Here is a 15,168-nt window from a genome sequence, read left to right as displayed (position 1 = left end):
CCAGGGATGCCAATGGAAATGATGCTCAAGTCGAAGATAGAGTGGGAAACACTAAAACCAAAAGGCTATGACCTCGATTAAAAGGGGAGACAGGAAGGGTGACGATAGGAGAAGATTTCAGGAGACTAATCGAGGAACTAGCAGACGATAAACCTGTAGTCCGGAACAATGACAAAGACAAACCGGAAGTCACTATGTTGAAAAGAGGGGAACCAGCTCATGGCGAGGACTCAATGACAGGCGAGCAACTTGAGGACAAAGAAGTTGTGCGAACATTGGTCGAGAAAATCCCGGAGGACATACTAAGACGGACTACGTTTCGGAAGAAGAAAGTATCATTCAGGGAGGAGGACGAACACCTCAGACTAGATCAAGAGTCCGGGGAGTGGCCGAAAACAGAAGGAGATAGCGAGGAAGAGAATTTTTCTGGGAAATTGGAAGAATGGGAGGATGACTCAGAGAAGAGTGGTGATGACCAAGACAGTCTTTGCATGATATTAGCAGATGAGAAAATGAGCACCACGACAGAGAACTACAAATTGACTCTTCCTCAGAGACGTAAAACCTAGAGCAACAGGATGCGTACGGAGGAGAAGAGCTTGAGAAAATAGCTGTGTCAAGGAAACCATTCAGGGAGCTATCGTGCAATTCAAATGTCAGGAAGAACCTGGAACCGGATGATGACAGGGAGGTCTTGAGAAGGATAGTTTGCGTTAAGCTAAAACACTACATCCACAGCCCCGGAGAACTGAATGGTCAAATGATGGCATTGAAGGAACACGTCAAGGCGAGATACAGACTGTCAGATCTGATACGAGCCCAGAAGAATGAAAAGATGACGAGCAACCTCTCCGAATGGATCTGGACAGGAGTCAAAGAGAAAGGGGATCTGGAGGAAGACAGTTACAATATCTTGAGCCAGTTCTACAAGGAGAGAAAAGAATTACTCTATCACACAGCTGATGGTGTGGTAGCCTGTAGAAGAAAAGATCAGGAGAAGATATTACACAAGCATAATCTCATCATACTACCACAGTTATACCAGACGGAAGTGTTATTCAGATCGTACGACCAAATAAGACATCAGGGGACAGACAAGGTACAACAAAGAACACTACACAAGTTTGATTGGCCAGGGTTAGAAAGGCTTGCGAGAGATTGGAAGATGGAAAGGCCTGCAAGTAAAAGACCCAAGGAAGATGAAATTCCCACTCAAGTCGGTTGAACGCTCAGAATTCAATAAAGTGGTGCAGATAGACCATCAAAAGATCTGCATTACGGAGTCGGGATACAATCAGATACTGGTAATTATAGACCACTTTACGAAACTGGCAGAAGCGGTACCATGTCAGACGGCCTCAGCGGAAGAGACTTGTGACCACTTGATATTTCACCCATTTCAGTCGGACAATGGGAAAGCCTTCGTGGGTGAACGGAAAAAAGAATTGATGAAGAGATCACACATTGCTCAAGCGCACTCAACGACTTACCATCCTCAGACTAACGGGTTGTTGGAGAGACAGAACAGAACGTTGGTGAACATGCTGAGGGTATATTGCTCGAGATACATGACAGACTGGGATAAATACCTGCCGCATGTGGTAGGGGCGTACAACATACAACAGCACGCAACACTCGACAACAGGAATCAGTCCCTTCACGATATGTTAACGGGCAAGGAGAGAGCAATGCCCCTAACATTCTTTCACCCAGAATACGAAGGGGAAAAGACGTCGCCTCAGGCTTGTGTGAAAGAAGCGGTCAAGAGACAACAGAAACTAAACGAGCTCTGCAGGAGGAACAAATGAGAAGCAAGCACAAATGAGGCAGCGGAAGAAATACGATGAGAAGATACTTCAAGCGAAACTGTATACAGTGGGCCAATACGTCTGGGTGTTCCAGATTATTATACCTCCCAAGGGAACGAAAAAACTACTACGAGGACCGTTCATGATCACGGAAGTACACCAGCAGGGACGGTTCTACCGCTTGAATGTGAAGGAAGCGGTCAGGAGACAACAGGAATTGAACGAACTCTGTAGAAGGAGCACGGCGCAGGCACAAGTGAGACGGCGGAAGAAGTACGATGAAAAAAAACTTCAGGCGAAACCGTATGCTTTGGGACAAAACATCTGGGTGTTCCAGAATATCATACCCCCAAAAGGGACTAAGCTAAAAAAAATGGCGAGGACCTTTCATGATAACAAAGGTACACCAGCAGGTCCTGTTCTATCGCTTGAGTACAGGGCGTGCGGCGCACTACGGAAATCTGAATCCTCACGTCCCATCTCCGGAAGACTGGTGTGTACCACAGAACATGGAAGGAATCGAGTATCTACTGGTAGAGCCAGCATGTGAGGTGAACGAGAAAGGCAACAGAGAGAAGAATGACGGCAACGAGGTCGTGAGCATGGATGATAACGAGAAGATAGAGACAAAAGATCTTTCGCGGAGGAAGATTGTAATGATCCAGAGCAGAACGAGGTAACAAAATGGACAGAACCAGACCTGCCGATGACCACAAAGACGAGAAAAGGCGATCTTAAACGGACAGGCATGATGTACAACAGGTATGGTGACGACTTCTTGATTAAAAATATACAACCCGATGAGATAGGCGAGGAGTTGGTGAACGTGGGCGAGCTGGTAGCCGATGAAGAGGGGCAGAACAGCAATGAAACGGAGCATTGCAAGAAGACTACTCCATACCAGAACTAGAAGTAGATCTGGAACAAAGCGAGACAGAAAGAAGGGAAAATTTAAACCTGAGAGTACTGGAATGGATGCATAACCTTGAGACTGACGAAAGAGAAGCGCAAAACATCCAGCAAGTCGACGTATCAGCAATGAAACATGTGAAGATAGGAAATCCACTATTTGGTTGGACAGCCACTGACCGGCCAGTGGAAATACCACCGGATAACTTGAACCCAGCACCATCGACAGGGACGTCGACAAATTTTTTTGTCCGGGGAGTTGGGGTAGGACTTTTTGATGATAAAGAAGCTCAGGGAAGTAAGAGAGACTAACGGGTTGGAACTGGATCAGGAGGAAGCTGAGCCTACCATAGGAAGAAACTTCAAGATAAAATTCGAGATACCGAATGAATATTCAGAGAACATCCTGATCACAGAGAACGACTTCATTTTGTCAGATAGGACTAGTGCGATCTGCATAACAGCGGACATGAGCTTCAACATGAGCTTCAACATGAGACTGGAAGCAGACTTCAAAAGAGAATATCAGAACGTGGAGTTTCTATTCAGGCAGAGGTCGGTGTTGGGAGGAATGGCTGCCCTTCCCTCTTCAGCTTCACGAGTTCCTGGTAAATACCTGTGCTTTTTGGTGACGACGGAATTATACGCCATCCTGCACGTGGTCTTTGCAGAAACGGAGATAATGGTGCACTTTTATAAGAAGTACTACTTGAGCATCGCTTGAGCTTTGGTTGGACATGGAAGTCTTGAGTTAGGAGGCACAGGGTTCTTGAGCTAGGTAAAAGGAGGCACGAGTAGTTAGATGGATTTCAATGAGATTGGCATGACAATTGAATCTTATTGAGGATTGATGGTGCTGAAACGTTAAATGAATATGCATGTTTTAACACCTAAATTGAATCATTTTGAAGAAGTTGTTTGGATAATGTCTTAAAGGTATTAATGGGGGAGGTCTAGGTTAGACACGAGTGGAAAACATCTTGGTTTAAAATTGAATTGTATTTTCAGATTGATTTGAAACCTGACACGACAACCTAATCACAGTTGGTCAAACGGAAGAAAGAAAAAAAATTAGACGGTTCTTCATTGATTGTGCCAGAGGAAGATATTTTTTGAGTTTGGTTAGGTAAGGTACTTCATGACTTTGGTTAGGTAAGGTACTTCTTGAGTTGAGTTGTTCGTGAGATAAAGGAAAGCAGCAATGGCAGATCGATTCTGGAAATCTGTGCCAGCGCCATTCAGAAAATCCGCACTCGACGAGTTATACAAGCGCTTGAGGGACGTCGACTACACGCAAGTGGATGAAAGGCTCGCGGTCATGCTCAATGCCATCCTGCAGCTTGAGGCGGAAGGAGAGTGCAGGGAGTCAGCGACTGAAGCCGTGCTGATAGTGGGTTACACCTCGGATGGCATGTCGAATCGGGAGCAGACCAGATGGCTATCCTGGAGCGTGGACGGAGGCGTGAGAGGATTTGATCCTGCGAGGAGCCTTGGCTTGAGCAACACCACCGAGTATGGTGCGGGCTAATTTCCCCTTCCGACCAGACCACCAGCAGGAGCAGGGACACAATCCACAAGCAAACCACCATCGATGTTCCGGTCGCAACAAACAGAAGAATCATATCCAGATCTCACCAGCATAGAGAGAGTTGGAAAGGGCCCAAAGGGAACGGGATAGGGCCAATCTGGATAGGGACCAGGCGGCTCTTGATAAAGATCAAGCCAAGCTTGATCGCGACCAGGCAATACTTGAGCGAGACAAGGCTATTCTTGACCGGGATCTGCTGATGGCAGAACGGGAGCAAGAGCAGAGACTACAAGAAAAGGTAACAAATTGTGATCAAATAAAGTCAGAAATAGAACGGCTACAAAGGAGGCAGCAAGTGGTCGCGAGTGGTAAGGAGAAAAAGAAGACGACAACTGAGCCAGTAGTGACAAGATCGAGACCAGAGTCAAGAATGGAAGTGGATGAAGCGCCCAGATCGAGCGGTTGCTTCAACTTGGACCGCGTGGCTCAAGAGCACATGAAAGAAGGTTTGGCGGCATGGACGCCAGCTGAGCCCGTCCCTTCCATGAGGAATCTAGAGGCGAATCAAGTCAGACCGCTAATGGACATTGCGCTACCAGGACTGACGTCCAGATCGACTAGCAGCAGTCAGTCCGGAACGGGGACGTCACGCCTCAGGGAGTTGCAGGAAAGGTTGCAGGCGAAGGCTCTTGAGAACGATGCACGTGAGCAGCGACCAACCATCTGGAGAGAGCATCCAGTGAGGAGCGTAGTGATCTCGAGTTACAAAAAGAACACTGACGGCATGTACCGCCGACATAATCGAGAGGACTCGACGGCTGCGCAACGAGAGAGAAGAGATGCCTTTCATGACGCCTCGTGGGCAGAGTACTTCGTACAACCGAGAATACCCGAAGGCACGATACACTTGATAATAGGGAACAGTCTCGTCCGGGCCCTGTCAAGGATCCAGGCCCATTGGCAAGTGAGAGTCTTGAGTTTCTCGGGCGCAGCGATGCCCCAGATGTTGGTGTGCCTGCACAGATACATTGATCATGGGAACCAACGACGTGTCCAGGGGCGAGGCAAGAAAAATGACGAGTCTACAAGACAAGGTGAATTGCATTCGCGAGGAGCTAAGAATTTAACTGAAGCCAGCAATCCTCACCATCTGCACTGTTCACTCTAACATGATGGCGGGCCAGAATGCGAGGGAGATTAACGAGAGGGTGCGAAATACCAACGAGATAATCAGACAAATCCAGCAGAGAAACGTGCTGCCCATGAGAGTGCTTGATATAGCGAGAATTATGGAAGATTCCCTCCCGGAGGAGGCATCCTCGGATGATATCCACTTCGGCAGGCCAAGGGGCACAGAGTGGCTGAATGACGTCTTCCAGAGACATTTAATTTTCCTTGAGTCGTAACTACTGGAGACGGGATACTTCACCTTTGGTCCAACACCGATACCTCCCTTCTTCTTCGCTTGATCCGTAACTGATCGCTTGGGGGGAAGGATCGACTCGAGAGAAAGCTCAACTAGTAGCAGAAACAGACAGTTGAGATCGACACCCATGGAAAGCGACGAGTCGGAATCTTCTACCACCCAGAGCTCGGTTGTGTCGTAAGTGGTGATTGTAGACAGCAGAAAGGAAATGGAAGGTCCGGAGGAAGCGAGCAAGGATCTGGATCTCGAGGATTTAGCCTGCAGACAAGAGTTGACGGAGGTTTTGGGGATCAAGAGTCTGCCAGATGAGTACTTGAGCAATCACTATTGTGTGGATTGGCTAAAGGCCCATGAGGCGCACTTCTCTCGAGCCAAGACACTGGAGATGGCGGACTTGACGGGAATTCCCCAGAGATCAATAATGGGACCAATCAATTACAGACCTCTCAAGGAGCTAAGAAGTCCAGGCCTTATAGTGGAGCCACCCAAGCATCGGACTAGTGAAACCAGGATCAGAGTGGCGATCCCCGCGCAGCCTAGAACGGTGGACACGCTTCTTGAGCCAAAGAGCATGGGACTTCCTGGTAGGAACTACATGGGTGCCAAACTTGCTAAAGACCCAAGGTACGGGAGATCCTGTTACGCCATGTTAATTCTGATTGCGGAGGGAAACGGATGGCGGATGCTGATGGCGCCCAAATCGTGAGTTAGGGCCGTTGAACTTGAGACTCTTGAAGTCTGAAGTGGCGGCGGCGTGGGTGGGTGTGTCCCACGCTCTAATGAGCTTTTACGAGCTTGCGGACATCCTGATCGTCTTGGACGAGGTCGTTTGTCTGGAGGTGTCGAACCTTGCCCGGCAATTGAAGTTCAACCCGGAGGTGGGGGATGACCATCCTGTGATAACTCATCTGACAGCCAGCCTGTGGTTCCGGAGTATGGAGCTGACGATCACTAGTTCCACTAGCAGGACGAGGGGGCCAAACAACGAGAGAAAGAATGTGGCTGCAGCCGAAAAACAAGTGGAATCGTTGGCACACCGTCTAACACAAGAGAGGGGAAGATGGCCGTTCCTGACCCCGAGACATGAGAATGTGACGGACAAGACAAGAGAGAGTGCTCCACCGCTGGTGAAGCAAATATGGGAGTTTCTGGAGGAACAGCTGGAAGTAGCAGAAAAGAGAGAGATGACGGTGTTGAGATTCGTCACAGCAGCAAACGAAGTGACTATTGGAGGCTTCTGGAGGGAGCTTGCGAAGGGCGAACCGAGGACCCGGAAGTCACACGAGATCTTGAGATTCTTGAGTCCATGTTTCGAAAAGAAGTATATGGACAAGGTGTTCTACGCGGGGAACGCGATCTTCCAGGCGCTAGTGCAGGAACTCTTGAGTATGCCAATCAACCTCCTACTGGTCTTGTACTTGGTTACCCCAGCATGTGCCCAGCATATATGTTTAGCAGAGGTGTGGAGATGCTCCGAGTTGACGGATACTTGACCCTGATACTCCTGACACATGGGGAGCTGACGACATTTCATCGACTGATGAAATATGGGGATGCCCTGCCGGTGAGGAAGGCCCACCCGAGTTCAGAGACTTATCCCTTCAAGTGTGCTGCTAGACTGAAAACGCTGCTAGTGGAATATCTCCTGATGCAGAGCAGGTGTTTGACAGGCGAAGAGAGAAGCGCAAAAACGAGAGAAGAAGTGAGGGAGGCGAATGGAGGAATACCTCTCCTGACCGACTTGTGCTTGGTCATGAGATCTGATCCCGTGGGGATGATCAGGGGTCTGGGAGAGGTGGTGACCTGTGCTTATGGGCCAGCCGAGACGTATGCTTTTCCGGATCCCCTTGTGGCAGCGTACCGACACTCGGTGGTGCACGTGAGACGTGAGCCCGATCAGCGTTCTGAATATGACGGCACTAAACTGGTGCCGACAAGAAGACATGAGAGCGCGAATGAGTGAGACAGTACTTTTCGGGAAGATAAAGGACCCAGAGATAATAGTGCTCAATTTCAGGGATCAACTGCAATGCAGGATGGGGGGAAAGCGAGAAGGTCCCATCGAAGTCTACCCGAGATTCTGGAGCATGAACCCAATAGCAAAAGACCCGAGGGAAGTCTTGAACATCCGAGCCTGGACGAAGAGCTTCTAGTTTATGAAGAGGGAGCTGGAGACAATACTTGAGCAGGACGTGTTGCCCGCCGCGATTCCTGATTTCCCGACGGTGAGGCGGATGACGCTGGGGATGAAAAGCCCATGGTAGTCCCTTCCCTACGCGCGAGAGCAACGGTGGAGCAGCAGCAAAAGACGTTGACGGAATTCTGGGACCCCTTGTTCATCGGGTATTCGGCAGCAGTGTATTTCCATACCTGTGAAACCAAGATAATTTCGTGGACCACGCAAGCAAAGAAGATGCGGGGTTCGATGCCTCCAAAGTTTGAGGTTCGGGAAGTGCTGAAAACTCTTGAGAAGCCAGGACTCGAGAGCAAGCTGCCCATCTATGATGACGGAGGGATGATTGTGGAGGAAATTCACCTAGCCCTGAAGAATGAAATGAAAATTAGCACAAGAAGTTATCGGGCACCTTAAGGATTGCAAGAAGTAGAGCTGCAACAGGAGGGACAAAATTTGGGCGCCGCAGGAGTTCTATACGTGCCCCTCATTGAATATAAGGCAGCAGATCCGACGACACATTCACCCCTGTCAGTGGGAAACCCAAGAGACAGAAGAAATTTTCCAGTGGAGAACAGATTCAAAGACGCGCTAGAGAGGGATCAGCCGGAGTCAAGAGAGGGGAAAAGAATGGACGAAACCCTCGGCGAAGCTGGAGAGGAAATAGAAGTGAAGAATAGGCCCGACTGAGAGGCAATGAACAGAGATTTCGGTCCCGCCACTACACGTGAGCTACTACAAGATCTATGTGGGGACGACTGGGCAAACACGGCCACCCCACCTTTGGGGTCTTCCCGAAAGAATCTAGAGCTGCCACTAGCGAGTGAACCATCCAACATGGGATTGGTGCTCCTGACCGATGAAGTAAGGGAGAAGAATACCTTTGAAGGCAACAAAGAAATGTTCTTGAGCACGCTAGAGCGTGTTCAACCAGAGGGTGAAAGACAAAGCTAAAGTAGACGATTTCAAGGAAGATCTGTGGAGCACGGTAGTGGAGTTTGGAGAGCCAGTCCTGATAGGCCTTGAACTGGACTGGACGAAAAAGTAAGGAAAGAGCTGCTCGAGAAAATGATTGACCTAAGGAAGCAGAAGCAGGATACCGGGGCCAACCCATGTAAAGATAGCTCTACTCTAAACAAAAAACTGATGATAAAAATAAGTCTAGTAATATGATTAAAGATACTAGTAGTCTTAAGGCTAGAGGAGGGGAGGCAAGAGTCGGAAAAGAGGAACCTGGACAAAGAAGTCGAGTCAGTGATGGTGGTCTTGGCGCCCCCGAGTAGGGGAGTAACGTCAAGGAAGAGGAAACGGGAGGCACAAGAGGCAAGTCCTTCAGCGGATCCGGTTTCAGAAAAGAACTTGAAGGAGATAGCTCCCGTGATTCTGGCGCGATGGAAGCCGGCGTCCTACAAGGGCGGCTCGGCAGCGAGGAAATTTACAGAGGTGATGGTCGAGGTGGAGGCCTCAACGACTCCAGGGAATGAAGAGGACTTCAACCCTCAGAAGGCGAATGCGAAGAGGGACTCCACCGGTGGACAAATGTGGGAAGTGGACATCAGCAAGTAGTGGACTTCGACGCAACACCAGGCCATTGGGAAGCAAGTGACGTGCGATCCTCTCGAGAGAAATGCGACGAGAAACACCGCTCGACCTTGGTGGATAGCTCTGGAGACCACGAAAGAATTGGAGAGTTGCCTGAAGAAGCTTGATCGCGGGGTGTCCCGCAACCGACTGCATTGGGCTACCCAGCAGAAGGCCGAAGTTAATAAGCTAGAGTAGGGAAACCAGCTAGGGCGGTCTTGGGAGAACCTGCTGCTAGAGTACTTAGAAGATGCGATGAGAGCACCCTCGTCGGCATTGCCATTGATAAGAGTTGGGAAACCAGCTGGGGCGGTCTTGGGAGAACCTGCTGCTAGATTACTTAGAAGATGCGATGAGAGCACCTACGTCGGCATTGCCATTGATGGCAAATCCTTTTGTCAGAAAGTTAGGACAGGTGTTGTTCACATGGAGTTTTGCGAGAGTGGCGTTAGAGGCGTTGACCTCGCACGACAAACTTAAACTGGGCGACAAAGATCTGCGGGTGTACCAAATGCTGGTGCAGCATATTGCTCGAGACAATTCCGGAATGGGCCTAGCGTGGAGAAAAAGATCCCACTTGTTTCTTGAGGTGGATCATAACAGTGATAATTGACACTACTAATCAAGTGTGCCATCAAAAAGCGATGGGAAGTAAAACTAATGGAACGAGAGTCTTCACTGTCATCCTGAACGTGTACCAGAGTACTGGAATTGAAAAAGAAGAGACCTCAAGGCAGTCTCTAGGTGCAATGGGAAGCTTGATGAAATACGAAGGTTCTTCAACAAGAAATTCGAGGAAGGGAATGACGTGCAACGTAATTTAGCCCGAGCAGAAGACTATTCGACGCCCACAAAATGGGGAGAGTATCAATATGTGTCTGGGGTGATGGGAATAGCTTATAACCCTTTTCTGGATTCGGAGGCCGGAAACGCCTTCATGTCTTTTGAGGTGGCGGAATCGTTAAAGTTCTGGACGGAGAAAATCCTTGAGATTGACCCGATGGAAAGGGAAAGGCCACGCCTAGGTCTGTTACTTGAGAAGTTGCCAGAGGTGATCAGCGTGCCGCGCTCGAACAAGAGGGTGGAACTAAAGATGGGAAATGGAAACGACATGATGATTACGAATTTGGGGACTGTTTGGAAGTTGCTGAGACCCTCTTGGTGCCCACATCCCCACGCGAGTTTGATTGAAGAAGTCATGGAGCGAGTGAGACTGTCACCAGCGAAGGATGAGGATTTGGGGAACCTGAACGTGGTGCACAAACTAATCCTACGTCATCGAAAGGAATCGGAGGAAACAACGAGCAAGCCGGACAAGTTAGTGAAGAAGATGGAACCGGGTAGTTGTTTGTACTTAATGCGTGGAGGTGGAAAGCATTCTTGGGACGGACGATCCTGCGTCAGAAAGCAATCTTTTCAGAAGGAGGAATTAGCCACGTGGTTTGGTGACATCACGGAGAAAGAAAAAGGTGAGGTGCAGATAGTGGCTGAATGCTATGCGAGCACCACTGTGAACATAGCTACGGCTTGGGAGATGGGGTTTCCCGTGAGTGAATCCCACAGTTTGCCAATGAATGCGAAATCATTAGTGGGATCGGTAATGGCCAATCTGTGTTGAAGCCACTACCCATTACACATGGCGATGATGGAGGCGTCCAGTCAGAGTGTATTAATTGACAAAGCCTTATCGATAACCAAATGTGTACGCCTGGCTCGAATGTCGTATCACTCACATAGACCGTTGAAGAAGATCATGGCAGCTCTGGCGGGGGATCAAAAAGAGAACTTCATTGAGATGTGGGGGAAGGAACTCTTGAGCTTAGAAAACGAAAACACGCGTGATTTTGAGAGACAGAACACGATCGGGAAAGCGATGAATAGTGCCCAAGCCATGGAAAAAAAATGACGTGACAAATGATAAAATGATGGAGTTTGAACCTCTGTTGGAAGCTTCGGAAGAACGCAACCTCCGGAGCATCAACCTGACACGGTGAATGCCCAAACCATTGCCTGGCACAGACAGTTTGGTATCCGGAGCACTCGAACCTCTGTTTGATGTGGGACGTGGAAGATATTCGGTCAATGGGGCTACCTAGTCACCAGCAGAAGGTCACTCTTTTTGTGAAGCCACATGAAGAAGCATCAGAAAGAATACCGATAGTTCCTGGCCGAGAACGGGGCCAAGGCCTTCAAGAGACTCTTGCTAATTCATCGTAATGCGATAACCACGGGTTGCAAAAAAATTGGTAGAGTGTCTCGAGAAAAATCCAAAGCGAGGGAATTGATATTGGAGGAGGACTTGGCGACGAACGTGAGCCTTAATTTATACAATTCCTTTTGCTTGAATAGGGAGTCTAAAGTGAATGGTCTGCCGAATCAGCTGAAAAGGCTAAAAGAGCAAAGGGAGTGGATGCGGGCCTATGAACAGCTGAAGGCATGGGATGAGATCGTAATCAGTTCCGATGACGAAGAAGAACTGGCAAAGCAGATTACGATGTCGAGTGTGTCAGGACCCAGTACCTCGAAGACAAGGGGCACGACCTAAAGAGGGTGTTCAAGGACTGGTTCTTGAGTCGTGAGCGGCGGAAAAAAAGGGGCTTGAGTGTGTGAACTCAGATGAAATCTGAGGGCACGGAAAAGAAATTTTACAAAAAAAAATATTATTACTAAAACATATATCTACTATATAAATCAAAATGCTGCATGACAATTTTCTGAAAAGGGTAAACTGAAATAACTTTTAATCATTAGCTTACAAAGCAATAATTCAGGATGCAGTTGTATGCAAATTTTATTTTGATTGCTGTTTAGCGATAATGTGACAATTTTGCATGGTTGTGAATTTTGGAGTGTAGATAAAGTTAAATCTGCTGCAAACTTCTGTAAATGACCGCTGGCACTGTATCTTGAGACGCACTCAACTTTCTGGGGGCTCACTGACAGACGACGACACGCAATGAGGACATCGATCTTGAGTCCGGGGAGTATGTGCCAGTCGGTCATATATGAAAGTTTGACCTTGAGAAAACGTTTAGTCTTGATTTTGGGGTGAAATGCAATTTTCAAAAAATCGAATTGAGCATGTCATGCTCGAGTTTTTGGCGACAACTGAAAATACCAGAAAAATAAGATCAGAAGAATCGAATTACAATCGCGGGAAAGTAGTCAAAAATAGCTTCGGGAAATTGCTGTTCGCAATTTCCAATACATAATTCGAACGAGAGTAGAGCTGTCTTATTCTTGGCAGAAGACGGAAAGTGATCGCGATTGGAGAAGAAATAAATTAGAGTGGAACAGAGTGAACCTTCGGTGGAATGTGGACAGCTGAAGCTGCCCATTGGTCCAGACAAAAAAATTGTTTCTTGAGTTAAAACTTGCTTATTTCAAACTTCTCGAGTTAAATTTAATTACCCAATCAATTATAGAGTTGCTTTATAGTTTAGTTACTTAATTCTAGAGGTCGTTTCGGTATGTGAGTACCTAATTTAGTTTTCTTCAGTGTGTTTTATGTTGTTATGTTGAGTTAGGGAGAGTTTTTAGGTTGATCCATCTGAAATGGATCAAAGGTCCACTGTCTAAAAAAAGTAACTATACACAAGGTTCCGACCCTGTCTTCAACGGCGTTCGCGTATTTTAGGTATTTTGAGACCTGAGTATGGGTGCGTTCGTATTTTCTAGAGTGTGGGTTATTGTGGTAGTGGCCTTTAAGCTGTAACGCGGGTTTTAGTCTCGAAACGGATTGGCTCCGACCGCTTGAGGTAGAAAAACACAAAAAATAGTGTCCCTGACCCTTGAGCCAATTGTTATAGGGCCTATTATTCTTTAAATTCATATGTGACTTAAGTAGGCGACTGTTAAACTGGCCGATAGCCTTAAGTAGTAACGAAATTGTCGACCCGATGTGAATGGACCGCACATTGAACTGGCTTTGGTAGAGACGGTTAAAAGCATGTGAAGCTGTTTAGGTGGCCAGTCGTTTTAGGACCTAGCTTTATTATCCGTCGGTATGTACTTGCGGGTGAATGTTACATTTAGTTTTGGCTATTTTTAGGTAAATGTTTTTGGGTCTATGAGAGCTTGGAAAACATCCCTTGATTTTTTACTTTTGATGTTTTTGTTATAAATTGCTCTGCATCGGGGAGCAATAACTGTCAGAGCAAATTTTCCTTTCGCCCATCTGCAAATTTTTCGAGTAACTTTTCAGTTCAACTTTTTTAGAGTATATTTTCTGTTATAAAATAATTGTTATATAATAATTCTGGGACCACGGCAAAAAAATTTGGTCTTCATACACAACCTTGTAAAGACACTCGTTACACCATGAAATTAATGCTTATGTGAGGTGGGGGGGAAAGGAAAAAGAGCCAGCATCTTTTCACGCATTAATTGTTTTTGATTTTGTCATGTTCTGTGGGTTGGTGGTGGGGAATTGTTTGAGTGTAGCGGTAGCACAACTTCGATGTGCCTTTGTCAGATTTTCGTCAGATATAACAATTTTTTTTTGTGAACGAACAGATAATTTTGTTTATTTGGGTCTACTTTGTTTCTTTTTTTCGATTTGTTTGCAGTTCGCGCATTTCAGAATTTTGTCTCCGTTTCTTTCAAAACTTAAATGTTAATTGGTAGTCGATATTCCGTCAATTTTTGTTAAATCTTGCTCTTCTTTTTGACTCGACATGCTTGAAACAAAAATATGTGAAATCAGAAGGCAAAAAAGTTATTTATTTATTTATTTTTTTTATTTTTTTTTTTAAATTGTAAATTTTTATTTAGTTGAAAGTTTCATAATCAGTGTGTACATCAAATAACATCATATTTATCGAAAACAACTCATCGAAATAGTTACTCGAATGTTGACAAAAGAAAACCCCTTCTAAATTGTTAAGAGCTTGTCTAGATGGTTTTTGAACTGTTTCTGTACTTTTTTGTTCAAACGGATACTGCGTGTCCTGATCGGCAAACTGTTTTTTTGTTCTTTCCGTGTCTTGTGTAAAATACATTTTTTAGTACCGGATACAAAGTATCCTAGTACGCTTGAAATATCTACCTTCTACTTCTTAGCATTTTTTGTTCAATTGACATTACTTTTACCGGTTACCGGGTATCCTGCTTTGTTGCTGAAGTCTACCATATCCATGGCAGTTTTTATCAGAAGGAGCAATTTGTATTTCGTATCTTGCATACTTTCCATGACACAAATGTTTGCAAGTTGATTTTCCATGACGTCGATGATTTTGAATATGTGCCACGAATAACCGCAACAACATACTTAAGACTTGCAATATTGGTTGATACAAAAACATCACGGCAATTGTTAATGTGTAATATTTTTCTTGAAGGTTGTAGCGAGGGACAACTGAAAATTAGGTGTTCCAATGTTTCGCATTCTAAATTACAATAGAAACATTCGGGGGCATTCTCAAGGAATAAAAACCACGGCTTTTCTCGATCTTTAAAAACAACGTACGCAAATTTGTAAAGAAAGTTTTTTCTCATACATCAAGCAGTGAATTTTTCCAAATTTTGCCTGTAAAATTATTCAATTTTTCTTCTGAACAGATATAACGGTTTGCAGCGAAACACAAGCGGGAAATTGCAGCTCGATAAAAACTACAGTTTTGTAAGCAGTAATAATAAACATCTCGCAATTTTTTCTGCAGTATTATAATTAAACGGCTATTTGTAATGTTTGAAATTATTGCAATATCACTCGAACTTATTTCAATAGAACTGTTCGTATTTC

Source organism: Symsagittifera roscoffensis, chromosome 2, assembly GCF_963678635.1.
Source record: "Symsagittifera roscoffensis chromosome 2, txSymRosc1.1, whole genome shotgun sequence".
Lineage (NCBI taxonomy): Eukaryota > Metazoa > Xenacoelomorpha > Acoela > Convolutidae > Symsagittifera > Symsagittifera roscoffensis.
The sequence above is the reverse complement of the archived record's forward strand: the minus strand, read 5'-3'. Positions refer to the sequence as shown.